This window comes from Syngnathus typhle, linkage group LG18 (genome assembly GCF_033458585.1).
Source record: "Syngnathus typhle isolate RoL2023-S1 ecotype Sweden linkage group LG18, RoL_Styp_1.0, whole genome shotgun sequence".
NCBI lineage: Eukaryota > Metazoa > Chordata > Actinopteri > Syngnathiformes > Syngnathidae > Syngnathus > Syngnathus typhle.
The window spans coordinates 2103022-2123837 of NC_083755.1; the positions used below are offsets into that span (position 1 = coordinate 2103022).

Genomic DNA, 20816 nt, shown 5'->3' on the forward strand with positions numbered 1-20816 from the left:
GCAACATATCTGCTTCCGAGGCTTTAAGAAGAGCTTTAAGTCCGGCACTCCTTTTCCTCCCTTTTTTTTGTTTTTCTTCATAGTGTCCTTCTTCAGTCTCTCCAACTTGGATTTCCAGATGAAGTAAAAAATGGCTCGGTCCAACTCTAAAAGCACCTTCATTGTTGGGATGAAAACAGAACTGATTAGTAAAACCAAGGGTAAAATCACCACTTTTATGGTTAAAATTCTCTCTTCTATGGTCAGCTCTCTTAATCCCCCAAACCCAAGAACAGATACTACACTAAGAAGGTGGCAGGTTAAAAGACACAGGAATTATTTGGTCGGTGTTTATTAGTTTTAGTTTCCGGAGGTATGAGTCCATCCAGAATCGTGTCATTGCTTGGCTTTTCGGTGCATTTGGTGTAAGGAGCGCGCTTCGCAGGTGCAGGGCAACATATCTGCTTCCGAGGCTTTAAGAAGAGCTTTAAGTCCGGCACTCCTTTTCCTCCATTTTTTTTGTTTTTCTTCATGGTGTCCTTCTTCAGTCTCTCCAACTTGGATTTCCAGATGAAGTAAAAAATGGCTCGGTCCAACTCTAAAAGCACCTTCATTGTTGGGATGAAAACAGAACTGATTAGTAAAACCAAGGGTAAAATCACCACTTTTATGGTTAAAATTCTCTCTTCTATGGTCAGCTCTCTTAATTCCCCAAACCCAAGAACAGATACTACACTTGATTTTAGCCAAAAGGCCGAAAAGCGATGGAGTACACGAGTGATGGACTCGCTTACATGTTACGAACGGAGTGTGGAAATGGAGCAGGGAGACCAAGTGCAGCTTGGACCACGGTTTATTGAAGCAAACTCAAAAGACTCGGCAAACTGACAAGACTTACTAACAAAACCAACAACAGAGACGTGAGACAAAAAGACACGGTGACATTACCAAGACAGGAACCAAAAAAACCTCATGACAGTGACAAACACATCAATGCTCCGACAGGGAGTGATACACAGACAGGACTTAATATACAAGACAGGTAACAAGAGGCAGGTGAGAATGATCGCACTGATCATGGGCACACAGGAGGGGAGGGGTGAGCACACAGACACACGGACAGAACTATGACAACATGGACGTGACCGGGGACGAGTCATGACATTACAGGCTTCCCTGTCTACCCATTCTCACCAACGGTTTGTTAGAATAGGCCTCTTTGGCACATCTGATTAGCTAGGTAGCTTTAGCTATGCTGTTATATCGCTGTAACCCTTGTCTTGCTTTATTAGCTTTCTCTTCTCTATGACACCCTTTGCACATATGTAGAAGTCGCTCTCAGTTAAGACTACAAGGTCACACGTTATCACAGACTAAGAGCCACATTTTTTACTGTGTCATCGCAAAGAGCCACATCATACACCTGAGCACACATGACCCCCCCCCCACACACACACACAATGACGCACACCCACACACACACACGCACGCACACACACACACAGACACCCCTCTGCTCAGCCAAATTTATTGTGTGACATTATTATGTCACGCACCGACATGATAATGACAAATTGACTCCTAAAGTACTAAAACCACAGACCAAAGACCACATTTTAGACAATGAACATCGTGTGCATTGTCTCACACAGACAAACTCAGTTCAACAAATTCCACAAACAAAAACAAAGTCTCCAAACTTGTGCTTGCGAAATTCAGTCCCTTTTGCAAAGTCCTTATCGATATTGGCATGAAGTGAGCTGAAGTGGCGCTGACCATTTGAAGCTTTTAAATGCGCCAATGACGTCCGACATATCAGGCAGAATGGCTTGCCATAGCGTTCAACAAAAAACAACTTTAACTCTGTTAAAACCATCCTGTGTTCATCGTCATATATTCGTTTAGCTTTTCATTTTTCCCTTGCCATTTTGGCAAGCGTCGTGTCAGCTTTTCTGGACCTAATGGGCCCCCGTAGTCACAGTCGCCATTCATTAAAAAGCCAGCAAAACCAGTCGCTCTGTTTGTCCCTCCTCCTTTGCGGGATTTCACCTCACGCGGATACGCGTTTGACCAAAATACCATATTGAACTCAAGCGAAGCAAATACGCACAAAAAATAAACACAAATGTTGATATGAACGTAAAAGAGCCGCATGAAACCAGCCAAAGAGCCGCATGCGGGTTGGCCACCGCTAGGCTAGGCAGAGTCGCCTCCTTGCAGGAAGGCGGCCCAGAGTAGTATAAAGAACCTTGGCGCTGAAAGAGGGACCTTCTTTCGCATCTCGCAGAAAGGGCTCCACAGCTGTACATCGATCATTCTGGCAGACATTAAATAGTTAAACTGTGAAGTGCTTCTCTTCTGGGCACTAATAAATCGGCAAACTTGTCTGCTGACTTATTTGTTCACGCTTCACCCGCAGTAATGCATGTAGTTCACGAGGCATATGTGTACCCCTTCAGCAGTCTCTATCCAAATACACAGAGTAGGTACCTATTAAAAGTGTAGTCCCGATGAATATGAAAGGCAAAGATTGACAATTCACAAAGAACTTTCCATGGTCATCATATCTACCTAACGGCTGCGCCGAAAGAGTTGGGCCAGAAGAATGGAGCGGAACTCATGCAGAAGTGCATGAACACCACCTTGTTGAAAGAATAAAACCAACACAATGCATGAATTCACGAAAAAGGACATGCCAGCAAATCAGTAGGACTTCTGCTTTTGCCTTTGCGAGACCAGTTAAGATATGCGTTATCACGAATTTATAAATCAGGTGTGTTCGGCTCTGCTGAACCCCTGAAACCGACTCACCGAACTCATAGAGTTTGACCGAATCCAGGTTAAGAACCACTGGTTTAGTGGCTGTTATTTCTGCAATAATATTGATGTCATTTTTCTGATGGGGTTTCCAAATGTATGCACCTGCCTACTTTTGTTTAAATAATGATTGCACACTGTCTGCAAATCCTATAAACTTCATTTCACTTCTCAAATATCACTGTGTTGATCACTGCCGTCATCGGCCATGCATGGATTTGGTTCCTTTGCCCCCCCCCCATACACACACAGGAACTGGTTAGGACTTAATTAGTAAGTGTTAGGAATCGTTTTGGCTGTCCGTTCAGAGCAAGGAACGAGCCACTAGCCCCACGGGAAGTTGTCATTTTCTGTAAGCTTGTGTGTATGTAAATTTGTCATGGTCCAACGTAAGACTGTTTAGGGTGAATAAAAATTCTGCTATTAACCAGATTCAAATTGGGGTTGCAGCCGCCTCAATGCTATATTATGGCCAATATGCAGTTGCATGTTTAGGGTCTTTTCTCTAGGATCTTCAACCACGATACCCAGGAAGACCATGAAAGAATGTTGATATTAAAATGTTGGTGGAACTATCCAATAACTACGCAGATCCGATGATCCCTAAGACTTGAGATGAGACAAAATTGGAAAGACTATTTGTTGACAGTGTCTGTGAGTTACTTCAACCCAAAAGTTCACATAAACTACACATTCATCATTCTCTTGGTATGGCGCCGTGAGTGGCTGCCTCCCAGCAGTGTTCTCTCTTTTCCTCTTTATTTCCTTATTTTCTCCTTTTTCTTTCTGTCTTTTTGTCCATTCGGCGATGCTGGTGCCTTCTACCGCACCTCGGATATTTTATTTTATTTATTTTTACTTCCTGGGACCGGACCGGGATCATCGGTCGAGGCCGGCGTAACTCTACGACGGCTTCCTGCTTATCCGACCAGTGATGACCGGGTCCCTCGCATTGGCCTTGCAGCCGCAACACCTGTGGGGAGTCCGCTCCCTCGTGCTCGTCGGAACCGACGACTTTCGCCATGCTAGCCCCGTGGTGGCCATCTGCACGTCCCCCGACAGGGTGCCCGGGACGCTGCTCACACGTTTGCCTGCTTTGTGATGTTTTCACCGATTCACCACCACGGTCCATTGGGCGCCGTTGAACTGGACTGCCCTTACACCTGTCGATGGACCCCGTGGAGGCTATTTTGTGTGTTTTGGGGTGTTCTCTTGTATTGAGGGGTGCTAGGTGGCCGCTGTTGCTTTTTTTTCCTTTGTCTTTTAGCTTTGATTTGCTTTGATGGCTTTTATCTTGTGCACTTTCTGACTTTCTTTGTGGCGCCGTTGTGTGGCAGCCTTGTGAGAGCCTATTGAGTTGCGCTCATGCCATCTGTGTGTTTTTTGTATACCCACTCTGTGGTATGGATACTGCTGGGGCCTGAATTTCCCCACCCCTGGGGATCAATAAATATTCAATCAATCAATCAATCATAGCTAATGTTGACCACAAAATGGCATGTGAGCTGGCCAGGAGTCCTGTAATCTTCTGATCTGTAGACAGATGCGTTACCCATTGCTCCACGAGCCCCACGGGAATATGTGGCTTGTAACACTTTTGCAAAAATGAAAAAAAAAAAAAGGTGACATTATTTGAATATGCCATTCGCCCTACAAGTTACGGCCATTGACCGTAAACTTGTGTGGAAAATCGTCGTTGTCCACAAGATGGCAGTTTAGCAATAGTGAGCAAGGGAGAAAGTAAATTATGCCATGACCCAGATTCGAATCAGGGTTGCTGCAGCTCCATCGCAGAGTACTAACCACTATACGATCATAGCCAATATGCATAACTTTTTTAACGCTACTGCATACACGCCATGATCGTGTAGTGGTCGATTCGAATCCGGGTTATGGTTTAATCAAATTACCTTGTTGAATTTGTCTGCTGGTCACTGTTGCTAGACAGCCTTCCTTTGGACAATGACAGTTTTCCACACAAGTTTACAGTCGATACAGTCTTGTAGGGTGAGTGGCGCAATAGAAGACACATGACGAAAAGTGATGAGAATCAAAACAAAAGATTTAAGAGACCCGAGGTAAATTAACTGAACCCGTTTCGTTTTAATTGACAGCCCATGTAATATGCACCTCAGATGAAATCGGGCTAGTTGATCAACAGCAATGTGATAACGAAGGGATCATCTGGGAGTTGAACCCCGGATCTCTCACACCCAAAGCAAGATTCATACCCCTAGACCACCGGTGTCAAACTCGTATCATTTTCTGTGGCCCGGAACGACAAATCGTGCATTAAATGTATGTCATACTAAAATTGCAAATTGTCGTAACTTTCAAGAATCTTGAAATATTTGAAAAGTTTCCACTCCTCTGACTTGAAAAAACAATTATTATTATTATTATTATTGTCAGTTTGTTTTGTACCTTATACTGTATATAATATGAGGTGTTTATTTATTTGGGTTGACAGTCATAATGGCCTGTCGAGGGAAACTTTGACTACAACGTGGCCCGCGACAAAAATGAGTTTGACACCCCTTCCCTAGACCATTGAGCCTCAAAGAAAGCTTGCTGACCATGTTACATTCTGTGTAACATTGGCCTGTCAAACAGTCCACACAACGATAGACAACAGTGTTTCAAAGAAAAGCTCGTTCGGGAGTTTAACCCGGGTAATCAAAGAACCCTAGGCGAGAATCATTCCCCTGCACCAATGAGCCCCATAGTAGACCAGCTGACCCCGTTACATTCTGATTGGAAGCCCTGAAGACTGAATGCCAGTGATTTATGGAATAAATGAAATCTCGTTGGCCTAAGGCTCCCAATTCCCCAACTTCAAGCCCTAACGCTAACCCTAAAACCCTAACAATGAACAAACCCTAATAATTAAACTTTAACCTGCTAACCCACCTACCATAACCCCCTCACCTTTAATCTCTAATGCTCCCACTAAAGGTAGTGCTCTCTAAACTTGAAAGCAGGCATATGCGAACCGGACCAGCAGATTGCCCCATTTCAGAAGTGTTTTAGAAACCTTTACAGACGGTTAAAATCCACATGATAGTTATGCGCGCATGTGTTCCGAGCGTTCTCGCCCGCCCCCTCGCTTTCCTTTCTCCCGCAATTTGCCCCCTGCAGCGCAGTCCTCGTTAGTATAGTGGACAATATCTCCGCCTGTCACGCCGAAGACCGGGGTTCGATTCCCCGATGGGGAGTTTACTTCTTTGTGCGAAATAGCATTTAAGCAGGTTTTCAATCCATGTGCGTTAACCAGTGTTTGCAGCAGAGTAATTATATAGATGCATTGGTTGGTATCATTACATCGTAAGATGGCGCCGCAGATGGCCACCTCGGTAAGTCGCTCTCTGTTACTTTGTGTTATTTTACATCTTTTTAACCTCACTTTGTATCATACTTCCGGTTTGCCACGTAGAGCGCCGCAGCGTCACTAGAGAGACGATCTACATTCCTACATTTCTATATGCTTTTCTAGTTTTTCCTCGCTTTTTACTCCACTTTTTGGAGTTTACTATTATTGAAAGTCGCGGACCGTCAATTCCTGCCATTTCAATCGCGTCACTGTTTGGCTCTCAGCGGAGGCTTCGTGGCTGTTTGTCTACCGTCGATCATCGGACACGTAAGTATGGCTGCAGATCAAGAGGTTTGTACGGCTTTTTGCACCAACTGCACCCTTCTCTCAGAGAGGTTGTCCCTGCTAGAGGGACGTGTCCGCCAGCTAGAGCAGAATAGTGGTATAACAGTAAATGTGGCGGACCCAGATGCGGACTGTAGTCAGCCTGCTAGCCCAGTTAGCATTAGCCCCAAACCACGATAAGCCAGTTAAGACGCATAGCCGTCCCAAGCCATCTCGGCCTACTGGCTCTCGCACCTGGATGTCTGAAGCAGACAAACGTCCTGTTTAAGTGGCGATCATGAGACCGCCACAAGGGTATCCGTCCCATTTGTCTAGCTAAAGTCACGAGCCGACCATACCGCTTCTGTCCGAGATAGTATCCTGTTGTGCTGTGGAATGTCCTTCCTGTCTAAAGAAGCTATGCATTCATGTACACTTGCCCCATTGTTTGTTCCTCAATAAAAGGCACGACCAAACTGAGGGAAGGCGCGGATCTCAACCACACTCGCTGTGTGGCTGGGGTGCGCCCTTCTGCAGAAGTTGCTGGCCATCAAAGACATATCCCGCCTCTGTGAGATTCTGTTCAGATAAATGTTGTGAACCCAACACGGAGCACCCGACATAGAAGCTAATCTAAGGGTGCTAGCTCGCAATAGGTCTAGTCAACAGCGTAGTTCCAACAAAACTAGCCACTCGGATATAGTGATACACGGTGGCTCCAATGATATATTTCAAGCATATATCGGCTCTATTGATAATCTTACTGCATCTATGTCTTCTATATCTGCATCTTAATGCATCTATATAATTCAATGTGACATTGTTAAATGCCATCGATTCGCTACCACTATTTTTATGGGACTTATCTTATCACCAATTTAAGAAGGCTCTGAAATCACTTCTCTTTGACGCTTTCCATATGAACCTGGATCCATTCATTATTCTCTTTAGTTATAGTTTAAGTGTGGTTTTTCCCTATTGTTGTATGCCAGGGGTCACCAACCTTTCTTAATTCAAAAGCTACTCCCTGCGTACTGATTAAGGCAAAGGGCTACCAGTTTGACACACACTTCTGAAGTAGCCAATTTGCTCAATTTGGTTTTCACTATGTGTTATTATTGTCATTTCCAGTTCACATGTAAGTGTGATTTTAACAAGAATAGCAAAAATACAGTCAAACCTTGGATTTTGACCACAATCCGTTCCAGAAAGCGGTTCGGAAAGCGAATTGATCGAATTCCAAATCTATTTTTCCCATTACAAATACAGTGGAGCTTTGGTTGACGACAACAATCCGTTCCAGAAGGCTGTTCGAGAAGTGAATCGTTCAAATTCCGAATCATGTTTTCCCATTACAAATAATGGAATAAAAATTAACCCATTCCAAGCAAAAAAACACCTTTTTTAAGCATTTGTTCATTTGCGCATTTTTGTCCGATCGTGCAACTGCAGCGCACCGCCGACCGCGCAACCGTAGCGCGTCGCCGACCGCGCAACTACACCGCACTGGTCGCAATATTGTGACAGACCCGTCACTGAAATTTAGAAAATATTTTTAAAGTCCTGATGTACTATCCAAAATTTAAGTGGACCTCAGTGCGCAGGGACCTTAATTTGGTCCGATCACGCAACCGCAGCGTGCTGGGCTCTCACTGTTGCATTGCTTTAGGAGCGTCTTTGTGTTTTAGGACGGCTTTACTGCTCCCACTTGCTTCCTTTGGAGGCATGATTAGAGTTGTTGCAATCCTCAGAGTAACAAGAATGTAATAACGAACCGAGTCAGTGGGCATGGGGTCCTCTCGGCTCGCGAGATTCGACAATTGAATTTTGAACCCATGAATGCAGAGCATAATTGATTAGCAATCCATTGCCTTAACCTCTCCGCCACCTCGTCTTGTTCATCTGGCATTGACAATACACGTTATGTACGTTGTACCAAGATACTTTGTGAGTCCTGAAAATCCGACGAGGATGTGATATGAAATGATGAGTGGAGAGCACAGTGGAGTAGCAACCCATCGCCTAAATATCTCAGCCATCGCATCTCATGCATGAGTTGTATGGGCGACATGATATGGCATGTACGGTGTAGTATAAGCTACAAGGTAAAATGATACGATACTTTAGATGTGAAACGAAGAAGAGCTAAGCCACAAAAGAAGTGACACTGTCAACAAAGAAAAATATTTGTTCAATGTTGTCTCACCCCAAATGTTTGGAATCCTCGGATCTGCGCAGTTGGATAGTTCCATCAACATTTTAACATCAACATTCTTTCATGGTCTGCCTGGGTATGTCGGCTGAAGATCCCAAAGAAAAGACCATAAATTTCTTGTATGCTATTGCATGATCGTATAGCGTTATGGCCGTAGCATCCCCGGAACGAAGCTGGGTCATGGGGTAATTAAATTACCCTTATGAATTTGTCTGTGTTCACTGTTACCAAACAGTCTTCTGTTGAACCCAAGCTTCCAGACATTATGTCCACCTACGTTTTAACATCAACTTTATTTCATAAAGTTCTTCCTAATTCATCTTGGCGAAACTCCCTTAGGCGTTCCCATCTTTTTTTAGGGCTGGCTGCCACGAGGAAGCGGTCGACACACAATTACGACCCTGAAAGGACTCGTCTATGATATTAATCAGAATTCATTAATCACTGAAAGGCAGTCCTCAGGTCCATTTTATATTCGCTACCAATCGGAATGTAACGAAGCTGTTTCTACCCAGTTTCCAACTAGGGCTCGAGTTAGGACTATATAAAAGTGTGCCCCCGTGTGAGGGTCAAACTCACGACCATCAGATTATGAGACTGACACGCTACCACCTGCACCAACGAGGGTTTGTCTTTGCATTTTGTGCAATTGTTTTTTACTGTGAAATTAATTCAACCACCGCCCATTTTGATCAAACTTAACTAGGCTAGGATTTCCAACTCAGACTAGGGTTCCAGGAAGGGCTAGAGTTAGGGTTGGACTATATATAAATCATGCGTGTGATGATCGAACCCTCGACTTTCAGATTATGACACTGACGCGCTACCGCCTGCGCCAACGAGTCTTTGTGGCACCTGTCTTAAAATTCTATTTTTCTGTAAAAAAGATTCAACCACCGGCCATTTCCATCAAACTGCAATTCATCGAAAGAAAAAGTTACTTTTGTCTGAGCATTCTCAAACTTGGGTTTCCAACTAAGGTTTCCAACTGGGGCAAGAGTTTCCAACAAGGGGTCGAGTTAGGACTAAATAAATTAGAGCCCCGTGTGAGGGTTGAACTCACGACCTTCAGTTTACTAGACTAACGCGCTACCACCTGCGCTAACAAGGCCGTGAACAGCTGGTTTTACAAACCTGTTTTACTGTAAAACTGATTCAACCACCGGCCATTTCAATTAAACTCAACTTCACAGACAGAAAACTTCATTCTACTCTGAGCAACCTAGTATCTTCTGAAATTGACAATGATTTTACTGTGGACTATAGAAAACAGCGCCCCGTGTGAGGGTTGAGCTCACAACCTTCAGATTTTGAGACTGATGCACGACCACTTGCACTAACAAGGTAAAATGTCAATTGCATTACAATTCTCTTTTACGGTAAATTGAATAATCCACAGGCCCTTTATGTCAGTAACAATTGTAAACTTCACTTGGCAGGCTGCAGTCATTAGAAATCGTTGCTTGATCACGGTGTAGCAGTGGTCCAGAGTCTGTGCCCCTCTGGTGGGACACGTTACGTGCTGTCTGTATCTGGGGAGTTCGTGTGCGAGGTTCGCCCTGTTAAGATCACCCAGAACAATGATTAGTGAGTTTGGTAGATGTTTCTCCATGTCTGTTACCTGGTCAGCCAGCATCTGCGTGGCTTCACTCGCACGTGCGTTTGGTGGGATGTAAACAGCCGCCATGACGATCGAGGAGAACTCCCGTGGTGAATAGAACGGCCGGCAGTTTACGAAAAGTGTTTCTAGGAGAGGGCTGCAAAACTCTTTCAACACCCTGACATCAGTACACCAACGTTCATTAATGTAGAAACAGAGACCACCTCCCTTTGATTTTCCGGAGAGCTCCGCGCTGCGATCTGTTCGCATTAGCCTGAACCCGGCTATCTCCACGGCGTGGTGGGGGGTTCGTTCGCTAAGCCACGTTTCCACAAAGCACGGCACAGCGGATCTGCTGAAGTCCGCCATCTGCGGCGCCATCATATGACGTCACTGAGTTGCGCTCATGTCATCTGAGTGTCTTTTACATACCCGCTCTATCAAAGTCAAAAGTCAAAGTCAGCTTTATTGTCAATCTCTCCACGTGTCACAACACACAAAGAGACCGAAATTACGTTTTCTCTATCCCACGGCGACTGGGGCCTGAATTTCCCCACTCCCGGGGATCTATAAAGTTTCAATCAATCAATCAATCAATCATCTGACTTAGTTCCTGTTTGAGTGGTGCTCACTCCAACTTATTTTGCAAGAACCACATGGGAGACAATTAGGTTTTTTTGGGCACCTGCAGGTGGAGAGTCCATTCGTCAATGATCGAACAACGTCTGACTCTCGCTTCCCGCAAGAGCGTTTTTATTAAGAAAAACAGGGTGGGGTGACAGTGGACTGGATAGAGAAGAAAAAGCCCTTGACCTCTAGTCAAAGCATAGCAGGGGATGTTTTACGACATTGTGTAGGATGGGACAAGCTATGTTATTTATTACTAGTTACGCACCAACATAAGCATAAAACTAATCTAGCTAGGTTATTTATTACTGGTTACATACATTCCAAAATAATCATACGATCAAGATAGTTTGGAAACCCTGACATGCCCCTCCTGTTTTATCATATGATTATGTCAACCCGATCAATCAAACATAAGTAAGAAAATATAAAGAAGAACAGTAAAAATAAGAAAAACAATAATAAAAAAGATCAATAAAAAACAGAGATGACAGCGGACGGGTTGTGGATCGCGTAGGGTGAAACATGACAAAAACAACAAACAATGATAGCAATAATTTCCAGTGAAGATGAGGTCTTTCTTCAATACTCCAGTTCAAACTTAGTGTGTGATCTAAAAACCTGCGGCCAATGTTAATTTGCAGGAAAAGACTCACACGGCCCCTCTGCCTTAGTCAACCAGAATGCTACCAATAAAAAAATAAATAAAAAAAACACAGAAACAGTATAGAATTGTATCCATCACTTGCGAAGCATTTTCGATGGTCAAATCATCAAGTTTCTGTAAAACATGCTCAGTATAACAGCATCTACGCAATCCACGTTCCATTATGGTTATCACATCCGTCACGACTAAGAAGTTGTATATGTACTTGCGCTACGTTAGAAGAGACAACCCTCGTCACAGCAGACTTCAAACATGGGATAACACAGGTCGTAAACAAGAACAACAACACCAGCACAACAAGCACAGGAGACACAATTTTCAACAGCAGTTGCCACCAGTTGCCAGAGAATAGCCATGAAAAGAAACCCCACTGTTGTGGAACTTTGTCATTCGACATGGCCTGCTGTAAGATCTTCGGTGAAGCCATGGCGTCGTAGATGTGTGTCATTTTCTCCCGGAATGTATGTGCAACAGGAAGTCCCAATGATGTGGCACACACCACCTTGTGCTGCCGTCAACAAGTCCAGAGCCATCCTGTTCTGCAAGACCATCAGCCTAATAGCTTGAATCTCTCCATTTTGTCCATCGTTGACTTGTAGTGAGAGATTCACAAAGGACTGAAAACGATAGTTCAGTGTCTCAATGAAGAGCGAATGGTTTCCAACTCTGACCGAGGGAAAAAGCGCATGAACAACTTTGTCTCTAACGGACCATACTTTATGGTCGTCTGGAACATTTGCACCCCAGACAGGGTCATAGGTTGCAACCGCCCTGCATTGACGTCCAGAAGAGTTGTGTGCTGTCGCCAGGTGACGATGTCGTATCCTGTAGGTGTGGTTTGTCACCCACACTGGTGCACACACTCCTGTCCAGTTGGCGGGCAGCATCGGATAAACCTTGTGACCACAAAGCCACCAGCCATTCTGTATGAAGTATGTTCCGTTCGATGGTGCAGCCATGTTAGTCGGAGAGCCCTCCCCAACTGAAATGGCTCTCCTATCCTGACACTCAGCAGCGATGTCCAAAGCTCCCATCCAGTTTCCTCCTGGAGAGCAGTCTCTGTCAATGCATTTGTGGGTCTTACTTCCTTGGATGTAACACGTATAGTTCACTCCAGGGCGCCGCTCTGTGTAGGCCACCTGCGGCAATGGTCGTCCTTTAACAGTCACATTGAGATTTGTCCAGAAAAGCTGATCACAGGTACCTTCCGCAAGTCCAGGGCGGGAAGGGTCGTCATCACTCACTCTGATGGCACGGTGTTGATATCCAACTCCTCCCATGGATGCCATACATTTCACTTCAGGTACATTTATTGCTCTGGCCTCCAAGTGAACTTGCGTGGAGAAAGGGGGGAGTTTTTAACAAACATAACACCCCTCCTGTGTGTGGGCTCTCACAGTGAACTTGACGTACCTGTACCATGTGTTGGTTTTGTATGTTTTTTTGGGGTCCCATGACCAGTCCTCAAAGTTCTCATCGTGGGACCATCGTTTTCCACGGTCAACATTGTCACTTGGTCTGTTCAAATGAGTCCATAGACCATAGCACACTCCAACCACAACGCAGCAGAGGATCAATCTGCCATATGGAGCCCCGTTGCTACTAGGATGGCAGAGACACCGGGGCATCCCCTCGCCTAGCGGAGTGGGGATCGTTGTTTTCTTCACCAACATTGAGACGTCCCACCCTAAACGATAGGACCCCTTTGAAGTTAGTCTTCCCCACCACTCCGAATTAGGGGTCCAGCACTCTCTGCAACTTGCAGTGGCTGAGGTGAATCCAGCTGGGCCGTTCAGCAATCTTCACTGCGGTGGGGGTAGTCAACAATACTTGGAATGGTCCCTCCCACCGTGGGCTGACCCAGTTCTTTCTTTTAATGGGGTTGTCGACCTGTGAGGAGAAAAGATCAGGCGGCAGTGAATTTGCATTTGACACATCTTTCAGTTTGAGCGTCCTTATCATATAATCGGCCAAGGACTGTTCTTTATGTGCTTTTTGCAAATCTGCAGGGAACACAGGTAGTCTATATGGTCTCCCATGGATGATTTCAAAAGGTGTTAGCCCTTCTGAAGTGGGAGTAATTCTCAAATAGAGCTTCACTAAGTCTAGGCACTCTGGCCAAGATCTGCCTGTTGTTTCCATTCATTTTTCATTCTGCTTTTGATAGTGGAGTTTGCTCGTTCAACCATGCCAGCGCTCGCAGGATGCCAAGCGCAGTGGTTTTTTAATGTTATCCCAAGATGTACAGCCATGTTCTGTACAACTTGGTTCACAAAGTGTGGACCATTGTCACTGTATATGGTTTGGGGGATGCCATGAGTCGGTCGGTATGATGGCTTTGCAGATGGCCTTTGCCACTGTTAAGGCATCTGCTCGTTTAGATGGAACTATTTCCACCCATTTGGAAAATGCATCAATCATCACTAAGCAGTATTTGTGAAGTCCACTTTGTGTGAGCTCAATAAAATCCATGTGGTGATTTGAAATGGGTAAGACGGTTTTGGAAATGAGCCTCTCTTAGGTCTCATGTTTCCTTGTGGATTATGTTTCACACAAACAGGACATGCTTTACAAAAAAAAATTATGTAAGCATCTAAACCAAAGGTAGTGAATTGTTGATGCATGATGGACTTCATCCCTCCTGTCGACACATGGCAAGGCCCATGTGTCGCAATTGCTGCTGCCATCAATTCGCTAGTAACGTTTGTTTACCAAACTTCAAATTCTCCTAGTAACAGCGATCTCGTCTTCATATTGTAAATCCTGCAACTCATCCTATTTTCGAGCTGCGTTTCTTCTATAGTTCTAATTTAATGATGGATTTCATCCCTCCTGTCGACACATGGCAAGGCCCATGTGTCGCAATTGCTGCTGCCTTAAAAAGTGATTTTGGTAAAACAGGTGGATTGATGTGGTGGATATTATATGCATCCATTATTGCGTCTTTTGTCGTCCACATTCGTTTTTCCACCATTGGAGCATTGCCCTGCATATCTGTCAGTATAGTCTTTTCTATGAGTTGCGTGTCCTCTGAATCTATTAAAATAAATTCACGGCCATGTTTCCCTGCTGCTGCTTCTTTAGCAATTTTGTCTGCTAATCTGTTTCCATTTGAGACTTCATCTGTGCCTGTGGTGTGAGCAGCACATTTACACACAGCTAGTTTAGCAGGTAAATGAATGGCCTGCGACAAGTCTTTTAACAAGGAGGCATGGGTAACCGGCTTACTGGTTGATGTTGTCATCCTTCTGCGCTCCCATTGTTTCGCAAAATAGAACAGAGTAGAAAACGCATACTGACTGTCTGTGTATACAGTGACTTCCTTATCTTCCGCTAATTGACAAGCTCTTGTTAGCGCAATTAGCTCAGCAGTCTGCGCTGACCTGTTGTATGGAAGCTTCTCTGCTTCAACAATCTGGTTTGGCAATTTCACAATTGCATAACCACTTTTATTGTTTCCTTTAGGATCCTTTGAACATGATCCATCCACAAACAACTTTTCCCCTTTGTCAAGTGGCGTGTCACTTAAATCTTCTCTGGGCAGCTGTAGATGTTCTGTGGCATCCAAACAGTTATGTGTACCATCCCCTGGCAACGGGATCAATGTTGCTGGGTTAAGGACTGTGCACCTCTTTATCACAATGTGTGGTTGTGACCAAAGTGTAGCAGTGTAAGATAGGTGTCTGGCTGGCGACAAAAAGTTCATTTTACTTTGCAGTAGCAACACATCAACAGCATGTGGAACTAGCAGCTCCATTTTGTGAAAGAGCACCACATCTGCAGCTTGTCTCATTGCAAACGCTGCCGCGGATACTGCTTGGACACAGTCTGGCAAAGATTGAGCCACTGGATCCAATTTTTTGGAATAAAATGCAATTGGTCTTAGTTTGGTGCCATGGCTCTGCAGCAACACTGAGGTCATAAAACCATTCCTGCAGTCTGCTGTTTGCACAAAGGTTTTATTGTAGTCTGGCAAGATAAGAGTTCTAGTTTCCATCAGAGCCTGTTTCAGCACTTACAAAAGCATCATCTGCTACTGGTGTCCACATATTTTTTTCTGTCTTTGCCATGGGGACTCCATGCACAATATTCAGCAGCGGTTGTGTCTTTTCCGCATAATGTGGGATCCATGCTCTGCAGTAATTGCAGAGCCCCAAAAATGACATCATTTGTTTTTTTGTTTCAGCTTTCGGTGCATCTGCAATGATTTGCTTTCTGGTTCTCTGTATCTGTCTTCCAGAAGCTGACAAAGTGTGACCTAAATAGTTTACTTCCTGCCTGACCCATTGTAGCTTGCTCTTGCTCACTTAATTCCCTGTTTTGCAGAGAAAGTGTAACAATGCTAAGGAGTCTTCCTTGCAAGCAGCTTCAGTTTCAGAGGCTACCAGGAGCTCATCTACATAAACTAGAAGTTTGCTTTTGTTTGACATCTGAAAATCAGCCAAACAGGCCATGATAGCTTGAATGAAAATAGTTGGACTATCAGCAAATCCCTGTGGCAATCTGGTGTACGTATAACTTTGTCCTTTAAAGGTAAACGCAAACCAAAACTATGAGTCTGGGTGAAGTGGCACCGAGAAAAATGCATTGCTAAGATCAATTACTGTGAAAAACTTCTGGTTAGGTTTCAAAGTGTTCAGAAGTGTGTGTGGGTCAGGCACATTAGGTGCTCTTGTCTGCACTGCATCATTCACTGCTCGTAAATCATTCGCCAATCAATTTTATTAGCCTTTTGGATTGGAAAAATAGGAGTGTTGCAAGGAGAATCCGAGCACTTCCTAATGATTCCTCCTGTCAAAAGATCATTTATAACAGGGGCAATCCAATTTATTGCCTCGTGTTTTAAAGGATATTGCTTAACTCTTGGACGCCACTCTGATCTTGGTTTAATCTGTACTGGGGGAATGGATGTTAAAAGTCCTACATCAGATAGGCCCTTTGTCCACAGTTTTTCAGGAAGCCCAGCCAATTCCCCCTCCTCCTTTTCATTCAAACAAATGTCAACTAGTCAGGGAAGCGCACAAGCGCATGCCCTACCAACAGTTACTTCACACACTGTTTGCTTCCACATGTCACAACTGGTACTGTAGCTCCACCCATCACCTTTGTCCTCATAATCAGTGACAGATCCAGCAAGTTTAATTCGGCAACCCACATCTGCCCATGTTACACTCTGGGGTTTGAACAATGAAATGTGGGGTACAGCCGACAACTTGTATTTGTCTTTCTGAGGAGCGGGCAGGAGCACAGCAGCAGCTGCAAATGACCTGCGATCTGTGTACAGAGCAGTGATTGTTAAAGTTACTTCTGTGTCACTGAGAAAACTTTCAATATAGTCATCATGTGGATCAGTGAGGATATTCATGGTGACATGTAATTGATTACAAGTCATTTCTGATTCAGGTCGGGACAATTGTTTTCGAGCTTCACTCAGCAATCTGCTTGGTAGCTTGGGATTCCGTTCGGGAGTGATGTCATAGGAGCAGCAAATCTGTTCACCTGCTTGTGCAGCATATGAGTCTACATCTCTCACTCTACATGCTTGCATGCCATCTTTTACTGGAATTATTGCAATTCCTAACCGAGTCATCAGATCTCGTCCCAGCAGGTTTATGAGACATTTGGGGATAGAACAATCGAGACTGAAGCTATGACTCCTGTTTCATCATCTCTCATTACAACCGGATTGGAGATACTCTCCTTGTGTACCTGCCCATCAGCAGATTTCACCCAAATTGTATTTTGGGAGGCCTTTAGATTAAGGACTTTAGTTTTTATTACGGTTTTACAAGCTCCAGTATCACACAAAAACTCTACTTCACTTCCTCCAATGTTTAAGGTAACATGTTTTTTCTTTTAATGCACTCAGAATGTCCCATGCTGTATGGATGTCAGGTTTATTTCAATGACTGAATAACTATTAAGAGAAGAGCAACAGCAAACAAACCACAAGTGAGACAGAATATTAAGCCTTTTCTCGCGAGGAGAACGATAGAGAGAGGAAACTCGGTTACAATCTCCATCAATTCTGAGTTCTCCCTCCACGTGCTCCTCTATTTAATGTTTTGGTGGCCCTGGTTACAGAGGCGTTGCTACACTAAAGGGAGGGGAGATTGTGTCTGTAGCAACGCTGATTAGCTAAGGAATGTAGTGTGGTGTGAATTAGCACTTCATCGTCGGCCCGTGACCCGCGCAGGGTTTGTCCATCTGTTCTTCTCCAGTTGTTGGCCGTGGGTGAGATCAGATAACTTTAATTGCTGCTTTCCTGTGGAACAATACAACTAGACCTTTGCTAGACTTTATCTACTTAGTAAATTAACACTCAATAACAATAAGTAACTTGTCTTAAACACTAAAGCAAATGTTAAGTAAATGTAAGGTAACTGGTATGCAGTTCCTTAAACAAACATTGAGTAAATATAGGATAACTTGCACGCAACTACTTCAAATTGTGTTTAACACTTAACAAAGAAAAACAGTTCTGATTAACAACAATATATGAACCAAACCTACAGTTAACTAAAAGGAATGAAGTTTTCTTTCAATCAAATAAGAACATTTTGCCTATGCAAATAAGCTCTGCTTATTGGTAGTGAAGGCCTCTTACAGGAACAAAAACACACAGATAACATAAGGACAGGAAGGATACATATGGCTGACAGGGATCAAAAGATCCCTGTCACTAAAAGTAAAGAGCCTAGATAAAAGGAAAGCCATAAACTCATAAATGACTCATAAAAACAGCAAGGCCAAACAGCAAGCATCTCTTGCAGTTCTATTGGGGTAAAGCATTGATTAGAGAACGCATGATAATATATATATACATTTGTCTAACAATGGACATCTACTATTTTTTCCTCCGTAGGAGCACAAGAGGTCAAAGGGGAGGAATCTAGTCATGCTGAGAATTTGGCTTTCCCTCTGCATCTTCCTCCATAAAATGTCAGGTGTAAATACCATCAGACATTTATTTACACGCTGGAAACAAAGAGGAGAAGACAACCAGTATTCTTTTGCTCGCGAGGAGAATTAGGTAGAAGGCCCAGTTCACAGTCCTCCACTGTTAGGGTTTGCAGAATATCTTCATCGTATGATTATGTTGGAATGTAACCTGTAATAATTTAACTAGTTTGTCCTGTCTAGACAAAATTAGTTTACCAAAGTGCTAAGATCCTTTCAATTGATTGACTAGACGCAGAGGAAGCAATCAAAGTTGCTTTGTTTTCAGAAAGTCGTAAAAGGCCCCCTGCTATGCTTTGATCAGCAGGGGAGTGTCACCACCCTATCCTGTGTGTTCCAACACCCCCACTTTCAACCCCACTCTGTTTCTCTGAATAAATCAAAGTCAAAGTCAAAGTCAGCTTTATTGTCAATCTCTCCACATGTCACAACACACAAAGAGACCGAAATTACGTTTTTCTCTATCCCACGGTGACGAGACACATAACACGATAGACATACAAGTACGCGACACAATATAAAAACAAGAAGGCAGAAATTCAAACAATCAATAGTAAGAGTGATGAATAAATAATAAATAAACAGATAACACAATAAATAAGAGGAGCAAAACGGAGCCAGCAAGCATAGCGCAAAAGTAAAAAACATCATAAACAAAAAGGCACAAACAATAAATAATAAGGGTAATAATAAATAATAAATAAACTGATAACACAACAAATAAGAGCCTGTATATACCCTATAATAAGCACCTGACGAGGCCTGAGTCAGACTTCATTCGACCATCGCTGTAAGCACAGCGACGAGTGAACTCTCCGCCTGCAGGTGTCTAAAATGACTTGCTTGACTCCTGGGTGGTTCTTGCAAAATAAGTTACAGTGAGCACCACCCTAACATTTTGGTGCCGAAACCCGGGAACCTCATACCCGCCATCTGGCTGACGGAGGACGACACGCTGTACACCGTCGACGGGCCAGCGTCCATTAGGAGGACCTTGTTAGGGTGTTGCTCACTCTAACTTATTTTGCAAGGACCACACTGGAGACAAGTTAGTCGTTTTAGACACCTGCGGGTGGAGAGTTCACTCGTCGCTGTGCTCACAGCGATGGTCGAATGAAGTCTGACTCAGGCCTCGTCAGGCGCTTATTTATTGAGAGAAACAAAGTGGGGTTGCAAGTGGGGGTTTGGGAATACACAGGTTGGGCTGGAGACGCCCCCCTGCTGATCAAGGCATAGCAGGGGGCCTTTTACGACTTTCTGTAAACAAAGCACCTTTGATTGCTTCCTCTGAGTTTAGTCAATCAGTGGTAAACTAATTTTGTCTAGACAGGACAAACTAATTAAATTATTACAGGTTACATTCCAACATAATCATACGATGAAGATATTCTGCAAACCCTAACAGACCTGGTAAAGAAAGACCTGGGAAGGAAATTCTTTGCTGGGCCAGCATCTTAGGTCTGCCTTCGTCTGACAGAGGTGGATTGACGGGGACCTGGCAGTGCATCGAACCAGGAGTCAAGTAAGTTAACAATTGTGTTGTTGTGAAACGCGTAAAAGGTGCACGGGAGACAGCTTGGGTTCAAGTCCCAGGGGAAGAAACAGGTTAAGAAAAGCAGAGCTTCTTTTTCGTTCATCGAAGGAGTGCGTAGATTCTTCTTTGTCTGTTTTTCCAAGCTGAGGGATCTGGCTTGGGTTAGAGTCCCAGTGGAAGGAACGTGCTAAGAAACACGGAGCTCCTTTTTTGGTAATCAAAGAAGAGTGTAGATTTTTCTTTGTGTCATGCCTCGTCTCCAGTTTTGGTTATGTGTCTGTGTGCTCGCCCCTCCCTTCCTGTGTGCCCTTGATTAATGTAACCACACGCACCTGCCTCTCGTTACCTGTGATGTATTTAAGTTCTGTTTGCGGGTCACTCCCCGTCGGAGCATTGTGCGTAAGATGTGGACAATGCATGTCTCACGGTCACGGTTTGTTTGGTTCCTGTCTTTTGTTTCACGCTTTGGTCTGTTAGTCTTGTTAGTTGGTTGTTTAGTCACGTCAGTTTGCCGAGTCTTTTGAGTTTGCTGCAATAAACCCTGGTCCAAGCTGCACTTGGTCGCCCTGCTCCATTTCTCTACTCCGCACCGTGACAGAATGCTCCGACCATCACAGCGACCAGCGCTTGGACCTTCCAGCATCAGCTCCCGTCCGCGACGCGCAATCCACGCCCGTCGTTCGAGCAGGTTCCAGCGCCATGGGCTTCGCGGCCGCCATCAGAGTTCCTCCCGGTGCGACCGGCTCTGCTGTTGCAATCGGACTTCGCCCATCTGCGACGCCA

At 44.3% G+C, this 20816-nt stretch overlaps 1 non-coding gene and 1 pseudogene across 1 annotated transcript; both read right to left on the bottom strand.

Moving 5' to 3' along the window:
* Positions 1-536: 536 nt before the first annotated feature.
* LOC133143279 (U2 spliceosomal RNA) lies at positions 537-745 on the bottom strand (annotated as a pseudogene).
* Positions 746-9683: 8938 nt separating this feature from the next.
* On the bottom strand, positions 9684-9756 carry trnat-agu (transfer RNA threonine (anticodon AGU)). Its single transcript has one exon. It is a non-coding gene; the product is annotated as a tRNA-Thr (tRNA).
* Between the last annotated feature and the right edge of the window lie 11060 nt (positions 9757-20816).